We start from the raw sequence: 17,207 nt of genomic DNA on the forward strand, positions 1-17,207 counted from the left end.
TTAAATCTTAGTTCTTGTTCATTTTGAGCTGAGGAACAGGGCAAATCTCTGCTCACTGAACAAAGTTAATCAAGAAAGGTCCTTCATTAATTCTTCTGTAGAGGAAGAGGTTTTATTAGTGAGAGACAGCACAAGCACTTACATATGGGTTATCAGTAGACTCACAGACACGTGAGTCAACACTTCTCCCACACAAGTCTTTTCATAAAGAATTTCAGGAAGTTTTACCATGTGAGTTAGTCTCCCTGATATATTCTACAAAGACAAGTTATAAAAATCAACTTCAGAATGTTTACAGAGCGAGAGATGGCCTGCTGTTGAATGTCTAAGTTAACATATAGTCACCCTACTGCATATCTCAGTGACCAGCTAGACACAAACACTGTATAAATTTTGTTAAAATATAAGTAATTGGCATTTGGGCTAACAAGATGAATAAGTGGTGTGTGTGTGTGTGTGTGTGTGTGTGTGAGAAAACTCTCTTCCAAAGTCATCAAACTCTCCTAGCGGAACTTACAGCAGCACTTATGAAGCAATTATTATCATTAAAATTGTTAACAGGGTCAGCTGGGTGGCTCAGTTGGTTGAGTATCCAACTTTGGCTCAGGTCATGATCTCGCAGTCCGTGAGTTCAAGCCCCGCGTCGGGCTCTGTGCTGACCGCTCAGAGCCTGGAGCCTGTTTCAGATTCTGTGTCTCCTTCTCTCTCTGCCCATCCCCCACTCATGTTCTGTCTCTCTCTCTGTCTCTCTCTGTCAAAACTAAACATTAAAAAAATTAAAAGTAAATAAAATTGTGAACATAAAAGAAACCAGAAAGTATGGGATCCAGAGAGTAGGTGAGCTGGGCAGGTGACATGACTTCAGAAGACGGAGGCAGGGGGAAAACAATTTTCTTGGCGCTCTTTTGTGCTTTCTCTTGTGATTATGTAATCTCCTTCTAGATGGGCCCCCCAAAAGTTCAAAAGTAGTCTTTCCTTTCCCCCTTTCAGAAGCCAATTTCCTTGGAAACACAGAGACAAAATGTCTGCTGGCTACCTTGTTTGTTTATTAAAATGTATGGTCTTCCCTCCACTTATACCTCAGCTACTGGTAGGGAAGGCTAGCAGCACCTTCTGCCTGCACGCACTTCTTGCCCACAGCCGGCTAAGTACCATCAGCAGCGGCAGCCAGACGATGCCGCTGGTGGGAGCCTTAGAATTATTCATTGTACACAGAATTTATCTTAATGCTTACGGAAGTCTCCAAAGTGAGATCTGTTCCCCAGGCAGGCATTACGTACAGGAAAGCAGACCTTTCCCACTCAGGCTGGGGCTGAGTGATCATCTCCACGACAGAGTGATTCTCCATGAGAATGGAGTCTTTGGCTTCTCTGCTGTCAGGGGAGTTGTTTATGGCCATTTACACTTTTGGTATAATGAGGACACCTGTTTGCTAATAACTGAACTGAGGGTATCACAACACAGGGTATTAAAAACTGACACGGGACTACACTGCAGATCACAAACAGAGACAGATCTTTGCTCTTGGTAGCTTAACAGACCATAGCTTTCCTAAGTAGCTAAATTGTCTTACAGATTTTCTAGTATTTATTGCATTTCACTTTAATAAGCAGTTATTATAGTTGAATAACTAATTATTTTATAGCAGGTGTAACAAATACCATGGAGGTGTCATCAATTAAAGTGTTTTATCACTGCTTTTTCTGTGTCGCAAGGTAATAATCAAAGGCAGGGCCTAAAGGAAATAAAATGAGTTCCATTAGTGAAGCAAATTAAGATTTCATTTTCAGTGAGACTCGTATGCTTCAATGCTACATGCTTCAATTCAATACTAGCACAGACCAGAAACAATAATTTTACTGAAGTGATTTGTGCTGAATGTGTGAATAAGCAAAAAAAAGAAAAAAAGATCTGCTGAGTCCATTCAGGAGCCATCCCTCCTGGAGGAGAGTGGCATTTGGGTTCCTTTTCTCTTTTCGCTGGAAGATTGTATAGAGAAGACAAAGTCTTTCTCAAGTCCTAATTTGTGACTATGGTATGGAGGATGAGACTGAGAAATTAAGACAGGTTAGAAAAAGGATACCTCGCATACTTCCATGGGTCTATATGGAGGTGATACTTAAAATTAAAGACTAAAATCAGAATGCTAAGGTATTGTTTTTTAACATGTCTGCAGCAAGGTATGTCGATTAATATCCTTTTTGAGGAGTCAGGGGTCAGACAAACTATAATAGGAATTTACTAGTTCTCTCAGGATATTGATAAATATAACTGTTGATGCAAAACATCAAAAGTAAAAGTAACCAAGCAATCAAAGGACTTAACTCCCAAATCACCAACCCCCTTTTTGATGACATATATTTATGTAATCATGTGTATTGAAATATTTATGCATCTGTGTGTATAAATATATAAATAAAGTATATATACACACACATATATACTGTATATATATACATATATATATAAATATATATATATATGTATATATATTTGTTTTTTAGAAGCAGTTAATGGAATCATGGAATATTTGAAATACAGAACTTACAGGAAGTTTTGAGCATCACATTATCACAGTATTTCTCTATTTTTTGTAATAAAAAGATGAGGACAGAGAGTTGAACTGACATGTCCAGTTCCCACAGTTAATGGCCAGGGATAGCACTTCCTTAGTGTGTAACACTATTTGCACACAACTAATAATCTATGTCTCTACTTTAAAATTTCAGCTTAACTCACTCTAAAAAAATAATTTTAGTTTGGCCTCAAACTTAATCTCCACGTTTACCAATATAAAGAGCATCTGCAGCCTCATGTAAAATAAAAAGTTAATTTAAGTTGCTTTTGAAATTCATTTAGTGCTTAGTATCAATATTCTGACCTCTGTTATCTTGAGAGTCAAATGTGATCATATTCACATAGACTTCCGACTCTAATGAGCTACAAGTGCCCACCTGGCCAGACAGAACCTCAGGACCAGTCTTTTCTCAAGTGATCTCAAGAATCCCCAAAGTGGGGCACTTGGGTGGCTCGGTTGGTGAAGCGTCTGACTCCAGCTCAGGTCATCATCTTGTAGTTTGTGAGTTCGAGCCCCGTGTCAGGCTCTGCGCTGACCGCTTGCTTATAGCCTGGAGCCTGCTTCGGATTCTGTCTCCCTTTCTCGTGCCCCTCCCCCCGCTCACACTCTGTCTCTGTCTCTCCCAAAAATAAATAAACATTAAAAAAAAAAAAAAAAAGAATCCCCAAAGTGGCAATGATTTACTCAGGAACACAGCTCTTGGTGTTCTTTATTTGCAGATTCTTCCTGGAGGTTTGCTGTCCCTAAGTCCCAAGCCTCTGCTTAAGATGCTACTTGTCTTGTTTCTCTGCAAGCAAGTAGGGAGACTGTGTGTGACCAGTCCCTGTGAGGTTACTTGGGCCTCAGTACAACGCTTCCTGTGCTCAGAGTCTCACAACATCTTCAGGACACTTTTACTGCGTTCTTCAGATGGAGTGTTCAGATTCCAATGCCCCCCATTTTCTCCTTTCTCCCTTCACTCCCTTCTAGCCCCGAAAACCTTCTCCATCTTCCAGAAAACATTATAAGGTAAATGAATCCTGGCAGAAGAGGAGAATGCTGTTTACCTGCCCACACTGAAGAAACATTCAGGTTCCAGCCTCACCCTGCCAAGACAACTTTTGGGGAAAATCTGGAGACGCATTTTACTTTCTGAGAGACGGCACAAAAGATTGGTCATCATTACTCTAATTATTCACTTCTATTTGCAGGGATGATGAAATTTTTTGTGGTTTGTCCAAAATATCCAGGCTCCATTAAGATATACTTTCTTGAGTTACTTGAATAAAAACCATCTCTGAAGCAACCTCGAAAAGGAAAACTTTACTTTAGTCTATGCTTCTAGTGCCTTACTTTCTAGAAGTTCCAAATGGACCTCAAGACTTTTTCTGGGCCACTGACATGGAAAATGATAGTTGACAGTCAGTGGCCATTAAAAACCATTCTTGCTGTGCTGCCGTGGCGTTGGGCAGCCATTACTGTCATGTTGTGAGTAAAAAGGGTAGAATCATGGTATTTTAAAAATGGAAGGGAACTTAGAAATAATTTTGTTCAACTCCCTTGTCTTATAGATAAAAGTAGTCATGTAACAATTTGTCATTTTATACCCAATTTGGAAGCTTGCAATATTCTTCTATAAAATGAAAACATACAATCAAATACGGCACAATTCCTTGCAGACATACTTGACTCAAGCATCACATTTTCACTCCATTTAACGATTGCAGTGGTGTATACAGTGGTAACTCCCATCCTTGATTTATAACAACTTTGGGTGCACGTTAGACTCCATCCATGAAATTATTGAAACACCTGAAAAATAATTCACATTTTAGTAAAGAATTCCACAAAATTCTTTCATAGTAAGGGAAAATTTCACAATAAAATAAGATGAGATAGATAAAGCAGCTCCTAAAATAATGGGATTCTTGGAGCACTGATAAAATTAGTTGAAGGCCGAATGAATATCTCGATGTGTGAGGAGGAGAGCAAAGATAAGGAATTTACTTTACGTTTTCATGGGTAAATGCAATAATATTTCAGTTTCTGAAAATTCTATCACTATGTTAAAATTCATTTCCAACTCATCTGATTGCCTAGTTTCCCTTGTATCATGTTATACCAGCCTTGGATCTTCATGGCTCCCCAGTGAATTTCCAATTCCTTGCCCTTCATAAGAGCCATCTGTTGTATTCGAGTTCGCACTGGATCTGACATAAACATTTACGTGTGAGTTCCTCTTGAGGAGGGATTGTGCCTACTAAGTCCTTGGAACTTGGTACCAACCAATACATAGTTGCTAAGTTTATTTTTCTCAAGGTATCTTCTCTAACAAAGGTTACGTTACAGGGCCAATTTAGCTGAGGCCAGCACACTAATTTTATATAATTAATTAAAATGTTTGAAGTGGTGATCAAAGCATTCATTGGTGGTCACTGACAGCCCTAGACCATAAGAGCTCTTTTCTCAGGGGTTGAAAAATCTCTACTTAAACAAATAAAATGGTCATAGGAATGGAAAATATTTAGACAATATTTTCCCCATGAGCCAAATTCTGATGATGGAGATCCACTAGAATGACTGCGTTGACACAGTTTATATAAGGGCCATCAAGGTACCATTGACTGGAAGCAATTTGGTTATAATTCACTTTAGAATGTTGTGATGCCTGCATTGTCTTCTGAAGTCGACTTATAAAATCAACCAGCATCCTCATAGACATATTTAATAATGCATTCAAGCAGGCATTTTGCCAAATCCCTTTGAGACAGTATTAAATAGAAAGATGTTTTAAACATTCATTTTGATGAAGGGCACGTAGGTAATGACCTTCTTCAATCCACAGAGCTGATACACAATAAAAGCACTGGCTAACAAAGAATTTATTATAGTAAGATGGAATTCATTTTTGGTACACTGGATATTTAATCTATCTGTGTGTTATTTATTTCAATTTTAGAGGAGTTTTTTTTTTTTCTAATTGTGAGATTAATACATGCTCACTGTAGAAAATTAGGAAAATACAGAAAAAAAGGGAAAGATAATAATTAACTCAGTTCTAAAAAATAATTACTTACTGTTGCATAAATCCTTTTAAATAAAAAATACACATATATATGTATATAATTTTTCTAACATTTATTCATTTTTGAGAGACAGAGAGAGACAGAGCACAAGCAGGGGAGAGGCAGAGAGAGAAGGAGACACAGAATCTGAAGCAGGCTCCAGGCTCTGAGCTGTCAGCACAGAGCCCCATGTGGGGCTCAAACCCACGAACCAAGAGATCATGACCTGAGGCCAAGTCGGACACTGAACCGACTGAGCCATCAGGGCACCTGGATGGCTCAGTCGGTTGAGTGTCTGAGTCTATATATATATATATATATATATATATATATAATATTTTCATACTGGCTTTTATATTTAGTTCTTTAATTTCATTAAAGATTTTTATATTTATTATTATCAAATTAAAATTGAACAGTACATACTATTGTATAATTTAATACTTTTAAATATAATGCATTTAATGGAAGTTTTAATTATGTTAAGCAACATAATTAATTTCTCTGACTTTCTATATTTCATCATTTATATAGTTTCCTTGTTGTTATTATGAGTAATTCTTTGATGAGGGGTTTGTTATTATGAGTAATTCTTTGATGAACATTTGTGTATTTAAATATTATTAGCTCCTTTTTAATTACATAAAATTTAAGCATACCAGAATATGATTATACCTTGTGTCAAACTGCTAGAAATAAACATTTGTATAAAGGGGTGGGAGAACCGTTAAACACTCTTGACAGAGTCAGATTGTTCTCCATAAAATTTGATCTAGTTTTTTGGATGACATTATCAGTTTAGGAGAACCTGTTTCCTGCTCCTTAATAAATTTTATGGTAATATATCATTTAAAATCCAGGTATTTGTAGGAGAGAAAGATATTGTTACTGATGTTATACTGCATAAATATTATTTTAATAAGGTTTACTTTCCAAAAGAAGTATTTGTATTTATAGTTTATAGGGAATTGTGGTAGTTCCTTCTTCCCTTTCTAGTTCTCACCCTTTGACTTTTTTTTTTTTTTTTTTAATTTCCTCTGCTCTTCATGCTAACTGCTTTCAGGGTCCTGAATACGCCATAATTTTTGTTATCTCTGGGCTTCTGAATATTTCTGCATTCTTCTGGCCCATTTTCTCCTGGCCTCCTCCTTGGCCACATTTCATCCTACTCATTGTCTGAGGCATCCTCTGTGTCCTCCTTGGGGTGGGCTAGGTACCTCTTTTCTGGGTTCTTAAACACTGGGTGACACCTCTAATATAGCATCCTCCCCCTCTCTCAGAAATCAAATGCCTGTCCAACTGATTGTGTTCTTTGTGAGATGGTGAAATACCCAAGGACACAGAATTTTATCTGAATGGGATAGAAAAGTACTCAGCACAAACTAGGCTTTCGGTGAATGTTTGCTGACTCCCTTGTGCATTATGTAATTTTTTTTAAGTCACCATGTAGATTAGGGTTTTCAGTCTAGCACTCAAGAATATCTGCAATTTATTTCCAGAAAAGTTCTTGAAATTTGTACAGCCTATCACTAGATTTCCAATAAACTTAAATAAATTTAATAAATTAAATGTTTTCTGTACAATGACGCTTAAGAGCAAGAGTCTTTAGTAAGGCATAAAAATAAACATTACCTAGTCTAACTAGTAAAACATGGTTAGAGAAAAATTTAAATATGTGTATCAATCCCTCTAAAGATGATTATTGAAGAACATTTTAAAAACGTTTTTGTAATTGGATTATCTAAATGACTATCAACAGGACTTTAGTTGTACTGGCATGAAAAGAGGGCCACATGAAGTTGTCAGGGAAAAACGCAAGCTGTAGAACAACATATACAATAAGATTTGATTATGTATGTTGAACATTGTTAGAAAGCATATGATAAAAGCACGAATAGTGTTTACCTCTGAGGAAGTTGATAAATGGAACATGTGCATTTTTTACAACCAATATTAGTTTTATTATGAATAAGCAAACAATTGTAGCTTATACTTAGAACACAACAATCTACAGTATATTCAGGTTGAATAAATATTATTGAATAAATAAAAATTATTTACAGATTTAATTTGCTCACTTGAAGAGAATGGTGAATAAATGTAAAGGTTCCAGGGGGTAGGGGATGCTACAGCTAAACTATTAACAACATGTAAAACATAATATGTGGGTGACAAAGTAAAGGAGCTAAGATTACTTATTTGAAAGTAGGACATATGGGAGTGATTTCACAATAACCATTTTGTGAGTGGTTACTACACATAATGCCCCCACTGGGATGGCAATGAACAGAAATCCCAGACTCATGGAAACTTGGAAAAGGTGTGTGTAATTAGGAATCGGGATCTGTCCATGATCTGGAAGGCAGACCTCTGGACACAGCCCAGGGACAACAGTTGGTCTACACGTGAGCAGATATTCTGAACATGGAACACGTGGGGCAGCACAGGTGTAGGCCAATCAGAAGGGACACAGGCTGTCACACTGGGGGAGAGTCCTAGAAGCCCATTTATGGCAGTATTAACCTTTTAGTTGCTGGACAGAGATCAGCTAGGGGATCACATGGCATAGGTCTGGGCGGTACTCAGTGAGCCATGGGGCTATGTCCTTATAACAATCCTATTTTTCAGGGTTTGTAATGCTTACCCTTACTAGTTTTTCATATTCTAGAATTTGTTATTAGATGGTCTGCTCATGAAATATGTGTTACATTAAGACACTACATATGCATTAAATGAAAATACTTGTAGATTCCAATGGCTTAAATTGTGGTTTTCTCCTCGGATTTCTCTGCCTCTTTAACTCCCAGTCATGTAAATATCTTTGTAACTACTCTTTGGACCACTTTTACCCTGAATAAAATGGCCTACTTGGATGTCATTCACCTTAGCTACTTTGGCACGGTTTCTAGAAGTTGGTATTTCTTTATAATAATGACTTTACAAACATGGGGAGTTTAGAGATGTCCTCGGGGCTACTAGTGAGTTTTGCTATTGTAACTTTTTACTTTAAGAACAGCTAAAATGTTTCAAACTATGTTAGTTAACAATGTATTTATTTGTAAATATAGTTCTTGGTGGGCCCTTCACAATAACATCTTAATTTTTCTATAGCATTTCACAAGACACTTGGTATATAATATTTCATTTATTTATTGTAACAATCATTTGAAGTAGATAATATTATTCATATTTTATAAATAAGGAAACTGAGGCTCAGAGAAATCAAACTATTTGCCTAAATGTACATGACTTATAAGTTGCATAATTACAGCTGAAAATCTGTGACTTTTTTCTACAAATCTAATGTTCTTTCTACAGCATTCCACTATCTTATGAGTTTGCTCTTTTTTTTTTTTTTTTTTTTTTTCATTTTTAGCATTGACTACAAGTAACAGTTATACTTAGTTTGGCTTTCAAAGATGTTTTAAAGGATTTATCAATTTTTAATGGACTAAAACCCTTTTCCTTTCAGGATGTAATAAAAATTCTCAATCACATAAATGTTGATTAGTTGGTTTCATAATATTGAATAATAGCCTCCATTGACAAAAATGTATCAGTGCACTCTCATTCCCTTCTTTCACATCCCATTTTCATTAACAAACCTAAAATATGCGATGTGGTATGAATTCCTCTATGTATTTGATAGTCCATTGGGGTTTGTGCTATATATCCCACAACTGTCACCACCCTCTAACCTACAGAAGCTGATGCCTGCCTGATGAATTCTAGATTTTTGCATAACAGAAGTCAATGGCCACAAGTCCATTTGGATTTTAATAATTCAGAACAAATTTAGTACAATTAGAGTGGGACAGTTCCATCTTACGTGGCAAAATGAGAAAAAGGTAGACAAACAATTAATTTGGTTAACTCAGGAGTATTTTAAATAAAGACTGAAATTAAAGTCTACTGATTCCATTCATCAGTGTAAGCACTATATGTCCAAGGGAAAAATCATGTGCAGATGACAAGGATTTGTCTATTTTCTTTCCATTAACAGTAAAATATAGGCACTTTTGCAGCCAAAGAATCATATGCTATATATCTATGGAATATGAAATGTCTATTAGAATATAAAATATCTTGTACTATTGTGATGGCTAATTTTATGTGTCAACTTGATTGGGCCAAGGGAAGCCCAAATAGCTGGTTAAACACTAATTTGGTTCTGTGAGGGTATTTCCAAAAGAGGTCGGCATTTGAACAGGGAGACTGAGTAGAGCAGATATCCACCCCCGCCCCCCCCCCCCCCCCCCGGCCCGTGAGTGGGTGTCATCCAGCTCACTGAAGGTTGGAACAGGACAAAAAGGTAGAGGAAATTTGGATTTGCTCTCTGCCTGCCCGATTAAACTGAGAATTAGATCTTCTGCCTTCAGCTGTCCTGGTTCTCAGGCTTCCACACTCGGACTGGAGTCTACATGACCCGCAATCACCCCTCCAGTTTCCGGGCTCCCAAACCACACTACTGGCTCTCCTGAGTCTTCACCTCGCAGATGGTAGCTTGTTGAGACTTCTAAGCCTCCATAATCGGGTGAACCAATACCCTACATTAAATCTCTTTCTACATATAGATCATAATAATATATCATTATACTTATAAATTATATATCTAAAAAGAGAATTAATGTAAGAGATGTAATTATATGTGTTATATATAATTATATGTCTAGAAAGAGATTTCATATAAGATTTAAAGGTATTTAATATGGCATTAATTAATGCATAATATATATTATATATATATCTTATTGGTTATGTTTCTTGAAGAATGCTGCCTAACGCAACCATAAACATCCTTATTTGCTGGCTGTGCTGGACTGAATAATAATGCCTCCAAAAACGTCTATGTTTTAATCCCAGAAACTCGAGAATGACCTCATAGAGCAAAAGGGACTTTGCCAATATGATAAAGTTAAGGATCTCCCCATGGAGAGATTATTCTGGTGGGCCCTCAATGTAATTACAGGGTCTTTACAAGCAAGAGGGAAAGGGGGATTTGATTGCAGAAGAGGAAGGTACTATGATGCTGGAAGCAAGATGCTATGCTACTGGCTTTGAAGACAGAAGAGGGGCCACCTGCCAAGGGATGTACTTGGCTTATAGAAGTGGGAAAAGGTAAGGAAACGGATTGACCCCTAGATCCTCTAGAAGGAACCAAGTCTGCTGACAGTTTGCCCTCAGTCCCATGAGACTGCTTTCGGACTTGACTTTCAAAACTGTAAGATACTGTAACTACATTGTTTTAAGCTACTAAGTTTGTGACAATTTGTTATAGTAGCAGTAGAAAACTGACACAGTGGTGGAGCCGAGTCTGGATTTTGTACTCTCCTGATAAAATCCCTATATTCTGTCTTTTAGACATTATACATGGTACATTTGCTCCTGGACATTTTCATCCCATAACACGGAGGAAGGCATATGGAGAGGCCCAGGCATAGACCCAGGGCTTGATGAAAGTCTCACTCAAAGCTGGAAACATTCCAGGGGAAGGTAACTGTGGATCTATGGGTCTGGTTGGGCTCTAGGCAAGCCTGCCTTGCTGAACCAGTGTTCAACAGCCAGTCCTTGGGAGAGAATTGTCCAGCCTGGGTGCTGCCCACTTACATATCAGTACACACAAGCAGATCACGGATGGATAAACCAAGAGAAGAAGTCACATTCTCTGGTAAAATATCCCTATAAAGTACGATCACTTGCTGGACTCATCTGATCAAAGGAGACAGACATGCAGAATAATGAAACCCAAGAATTGCCCGGAGAAGGAATTCAGCATAATTTAAGAGAGAGTTTTTTGGGTACAATTTTAACAGAGAAGAAATACAAGAAATACCAAAAGAAAAAAAAAAAAAAAAGTATAACACCTGAGGTTTGGGAACACATGCTTTATTTGCCCTGTACAGCATCCTTAGCTTTTGCCAAGTCAGAAATGGCAAGAGAATGGTGACCATCAGCCGGCTACTCTCTCGGCAAGCAGGCTGACCACAAAGGAGCTCGATCATTTTAGGGTGGATTTATCAACTCTCACTTCTTTTTTGGTGGCTTAAGACTCGGTAAGCTGTTTCGTAAACCAATAAACCTAAACTGCAAGCACAGAGTCTACATTTCTATGTGATAATCGGTTTACCCCTGGGCACTCTGACTTTGTTTGACACACCCGCTGCTTTGCCTTGTTTCCCTCTGAGTCATAATCTACTTGAGATGCTTCTGAAGTAACTCTATTGTAGCCCAACGATTTAGAGAGACTTCAGGATTCAAGGTTTTCACCTTTGACTCGCAGCTGTCTTTTTCCTATGAAAATGGGCTGAGGATAAATTTAACTGATATGGCACTCAATCATTACTCATTTTTGAATCTCCTAAGAAGTGTGGCCAGTCAGCTTATAAAGCTGTAGGATAAGTTCTTAGAAGGATCCTTGACCACAGATTCAAATAAACCTCACAGAGGCAGTTTTGTGCATCTTCTATACCTGACAACGTGTTTGAGTCCTAAAAAACCAAGTCATTTTCCAAGAAGATTTTCAGCCCAATGAGTATAGACGTCTATTGGACTCTGCTATCAGTCTGTAGTGTTTGACCGGAAATGGACACAGAGGGAACATAGTCCGTGCTCAAGCCAGATTGCTATTACACATGTAAGAAGGACAAAGCACAAAAGGGTTTGAAGTGCAGTGCCTGTAATGAAGACTTTGTGTAGCCTATGATGGAGGCAGCTCAAGGGCACGCGGGGCACTGTGGAACACCTGGGAGAAGGGCTTTGAAGCACGATGTCAGCACGTCCATTTGATCTGTACTACATGAGACATCACCTAATACTCTCTGTTCTTTCATTCAATGCCCTGATTTTTGGCTCTTTCTGGATCTCTACCTCTGATCATTATCTCCTGCTTCTTGGCAGAGAGAAGAGGCATTCAGGTGAGAGAAAGCATGGGCAGAAGGGGACTATCGGTATAAGGATGAGACCGGTTTCTGGGAAAAATTATTTTTCTTAATTAAGAGGCAGATAATTCAGGTTGAACACATGGTGGAGAGGGTGAGGACCTGAGTGGATGTACCATTGTGGATCTCAGGACTCTGAGTGTTTGGAATTAGTATCAGTGATCATCAAATACGTGCCAAGAATATTACCATTGTTTATAGATTGAATAAATACTATACGTCAATTGTGCTACTAATTTTCAAATATAACAAAATATAAATTCATTTTTAAACACTAGTAAATTCAAATGAACTTAATACTTTTCTACTTTTCATTTGTTCCTCAACCTACCACATAAAAGTAATAGTACCATCATCTGGACATCTGTAAAATAAAGAGGTTTTTTGGTTTTTTTTTTGTTTGTTTGTTTGTTTTACCCTTCAGATTCTGGAAAAACAGGAATAGACAAATTATGACACCTTGAAGGATTAAATGCTTTTTGGATAAATGGAGCCATATTTTTTTCAAGTACATATAGATATTCTGTCCACACAATATAAACCTGCCATTGGATGAATTTTGTTCATTCATGAAAATGAATGCATTAGGGAATTAAACTAGTTTCTTTCTTTCAAAACCAGTTGTCATCAGGTGCATCATTTAAAATGAAAACATAAACATTTCTTTTTTTCCTCTTAGAAAAATAGTAGATATTTAAAATATAGATACAGATAAGAAAAAGGGGGCAATTTCTCACAATTACACCACCCTAGATATTTACTATTAATATATTAATATCTAGGTATATATCCTTCTAGAACCTTTTAAATATACATGCTTATGTATGTTATTAAAACAAAAAAATGTTTTTCTAGGTTGTATTTATAGCCTGTTGTATTTTTTCCTTCATTTACCAACTTAGGATCAACATCTTCCATGAGAAGACATGCTGTTAAAATCCGGAATTCCCTACTAAATAATTTTCTTTAAAAAAAAATTTTTTGTAATGTTTATTTATTTTTGAGAGAGAGAGACAGAGCACGGGCAGGGGAGGGGCAGAAAGAGAGGGAGACAGAGAATCAGAAGCAGGCTCCAGGCTCTGAGCTGTCAGCACAGAGCCCCACGTGGAGCTCGAGCCCACAAACCCTGAGATCATGACCTGAGCCGAAGTCAGGCTCTCAACCGACTGAGCCACCCAGGCGCCCCCCCCCCCTACTAAATAATTTTCAAATAAATCTGTGATTGAGGTAAATTCCGGTTTCTAGGGACAAGACAATTCTTATGTTTCACTTTGAAATCATGCTTGGAAGGTATGACAAGTTAATGTGACTGCACAGATTTTTTTCCCAACACAGCTTCCTCCCAACTAAATAATTATAATTTCTTTCCTTATGCTACATGTTCTTTTGTGCTTTTTATTCTTTGTCTGTGATTAAAACCTTTTTAATTAGGAGCTAGAGAATTCACTCTAATTTAGGGTTCATATAAAAATCAGTGGCCTGGACTTAACAATTCTAATCTTTCACTACTTATGTTCCTCTACTAGGGTGTTTTCAGGCAATACATAGCTTCCTATTTCTAGAAATAAAAGCTTCTTTAAAAGCCTATTAAAAGGGCCCTATTGATATCAAATAGCACTCTAGTATTACACAGATTTTAGTTTAAATGAGATAGAACCATGTTAACTAAGTTTCCTTTAATAAAAATACAAGCTTGCAAACGCAGACCTATAACATTTCCACAAGCTGTAACCTCGGGAAGGGCAAACCACATCTTCAGAAGATAAATTTCAGACTGAAAGAATAATGGAAGGGACTCCAAAGAGAATTTTAAAAAAATAATTAAGCGTATTAAAATTATATTTATGGAGCAGCTGACAGGATTATACTTATTGCCTTTGGTAAAATGGCTATTAGTGATTATAAACACTACTTATAATGGCAAATATGTTCTACGTTGACTAGTGACCAGCTATTAACCAATGCAAGAGACAAAATGAGAACTAGAAGCCTTGATATAAAGACTTAGGTAGTATCTCTCTAAAAGGGGATTTTCAAAAACCCAAAGTCATTTATTAGAATGAAAATGAATTTGGCAGGAAGTACACTGGCCCACCTGGAAGTCAGAGATCTGAGTTTTATTTGGCCACCGCCATGGATTCACCACGCAATCCCTCATATATCCCATTATCTCCCTGGATGAGAGTTCACTTATCTTTAAAATGAAATGATGGAACTAAGGGCTCACGAATATTCCATCAGCCCTGACATGCTCTGATCAGGGTGCTATCATTCTTACCAGTGTCGCAGAGACTGTCACCTGCTTCCTCCAACATCCATTTTTTCCCTTCCTCCTTAGAAACAAATCTTGATACTTTTAACAGGGCATAATTTGTCCTGGAATAAAAGAGAACATTTCTCAGTTTTCTTGTAGCATGGTGTGGTCATGTAACAGATCACATCATGGAACTAAGGTCATGGAACTAAAACAAAAACAAACAAACAAACAAAAAAGAAGCAAATGAGTTGGCATGGGACTTTGGGAAGCTAACTGAAGCTTTTTCCTCCTTTAGGTCCAAGACTCAGATGTGCTGGCTTAAGCCAGAGAATCACCTTGGACATGAACTGACGTTGAGAATGGAAGCCATTGCCTAGATGACAGAACAAGGGCAACATCCTGGGTCTCCCTAATGATACCACAGAGTCACCATATATGTCCTGGTGGCCTGTTCTGTGCTGCTTTTACATGAGAGAGAAGTTCACATCTCTCTTCTTTAGGCAATGACATTTTTTTTTTTTCTGTTAAAGGCAGCTATATTGAATTCTAATTGATGCAGTCAATAAAATGTGATTACTCGTTGTTGTAAAATAACTACAACTACCAATTATTTTGCACTTAGTAGATGCCAGACACAGTGCTAAGTGTTTTATGGACATTGCTTGATTTGATTTGCACAACGAGAATACTTATGAGTTAGGTATTATTATCTATAATTTACAAATGGGGAAATGGGAGCTTAGAAATATTAAAGAGTATCTACAAGGCCATGTAGCTTATGTGACAGAGCCTAGATTCTAAACCAGATTGGGATGATTCCAAAACTTATTTTCTCAATCAATATCACCAGTTTAATGCAGTCATTATTCCCTGTGGGTCAAAGATGCACAAAGAGCACAGTGTTAGCTAGTATTTCAAGAAAGCCTTATACAATTGTCAAGACATAGACAACATTAAATGCAATCTATTCCCTGAACAAAATGAGGAGACAAAGATCCATCATGGTTACTATAACACTGATAATAACCGTCCCCAAACCTTACCTACCTAGGTCATCAAACATTTTACCTTTATGAGGTCAAACATAGAAAGTAACATTATCTAATAGTAAAGATTCTGTTGGGGATTAAATATGACGATGTACAGAAAGTGTGTAGTAGAGTACCAGGTTCACAATAGGTGCTCAATAAATGGTATCCTGTAGCATTATTATTTAAAAGATCCATAGTGATGTTGTGAAAACTTGGGAGAGTCAGAAATATTAGGTTCAAATACAACCTCTGCAACTTGGTGATTATGTGGATACAGTCCAGTCATTTAATTTTTTGGCATGTAGTTTCCTAAGGAATGGGTTACTTATCTTACAGAATTGTGATCGAGGACAGCGTCTCCCTTCCCGATGGCCGACATGTTTCAGAATCCCAGCAAATGGAAACATTAATATTTACTATTGTCCTCACAGGATTTAAATCAACTTATTTGCCAACAGTTCTTTTCTTGGAGGTGGGGGTGTCGCCCAACTCCCATGGGAGAGTGTTTGCTGTGGGTGTGGCTGCACTACAGCAACGTGTGTCTGGAATTAAGAGGCTACTGAGGTTGGCTTCAGCTGGAGGCTGCCGGCTGCAGTACATCCTGTGGCAAGATGGCACCCTGGGCCCTTCGGCTGGGCCTGCCTGACTGCTTTGCAATTCAGGTTTGTCTCGTTCAATTTTTGTTTCTGTATATGAGATGGTCTCCTTTCTACCTTTGCACTATAGCCAAGGCCATTCCAACCTCGGTGGGGCAGCGGGAAGACTTTGGGGTCCTTGTGGGAAACAGAGCGTAACTGCTGTGGGAGAGAAGGACCAGGCCAGCTGTGACCGTACACAGAGGGCACCCCATGTGACAGCACTGTCATGTATTTGTTACTCGTTCTCTTGGCAAATCTTCACTTTCTTGAGAAACTTGTTTCATAGAAATCAAATAAGAAAATAATACAGAGTGAAAACAAGGCTTTTCTTAGGTAAATAACACTTACTTAATTCCTTCTGACACTAACAATTTATTTAGAACGCTATTAGAAGTTCTAAAGTTATTAAGTTATTAAGTCAAAACCTCGTGCAAAGTTCTAAACTAGTAAAAAAAACAAAAACAAAAACAAAAAAAACCATTTTCCCGTCTCCCCTTCCTCCTTTCCCCTCCATGCCAGGTGTTTATCTCAGGTCTAAATATCCATAATACCACTTTTTCCATTTTAAAATTCCCAAATTTGTCCTCCTCGCTGATGGAAAAAAGGGTGACTCTAAACTCCTGCTTCTAGGCTGCTAGGGATTAGATGGAATGCACTGGAAGCCTGGAGAGGACAGGTGACTACTGACTCTACCCTTGCACATCACAGCTCTCCTCTCTCA

General features: G+C 37.7%; 1 long non-coding RNA gene across 3 annotated transcripts in view; it reads right to left on the reverse strand.

The window, feature by feature from the left end:
• Positions 1–1,651: 1,651 nt before the first annotated feature.
• Positions 1,652–17,207, reverse strand: part of LOC122237848 — a 200,088-nt gene continuing 184,532 nt past the window's right edge. For all 3 annotated transcript variants that reach the window (XR_006216523.1, XR_006216524.1, XR_006216525.1), the window contains 3 exons: positions 14,839–14,936; positions 4,243–4,369; positions 1,652–1,735 (listed from right to left, as the gene is read on the reverse strand). This is a non-coding gene — a long non-coding RNA (uncharacterized LOC122237848). The remainder of the gene's footprint in view (positions 1,736–4,242; positions 4,370–14,838; positions 14,937–17,207) is intronic.

This window comes from Panthera tigris, chromosome B1 (assembly GCF_018350195.1).
Source record: "Panthera tigris isolate Pti1 chromosome B1, P.tigris_Pti1_mat1.1, whole genome shotgun sequence".
Lineage (NCBI taxonomy): Eukaryota > Metazoa > Chordata > Mammalia > Carnivora > Felidae > Panthera > Panthera tigris.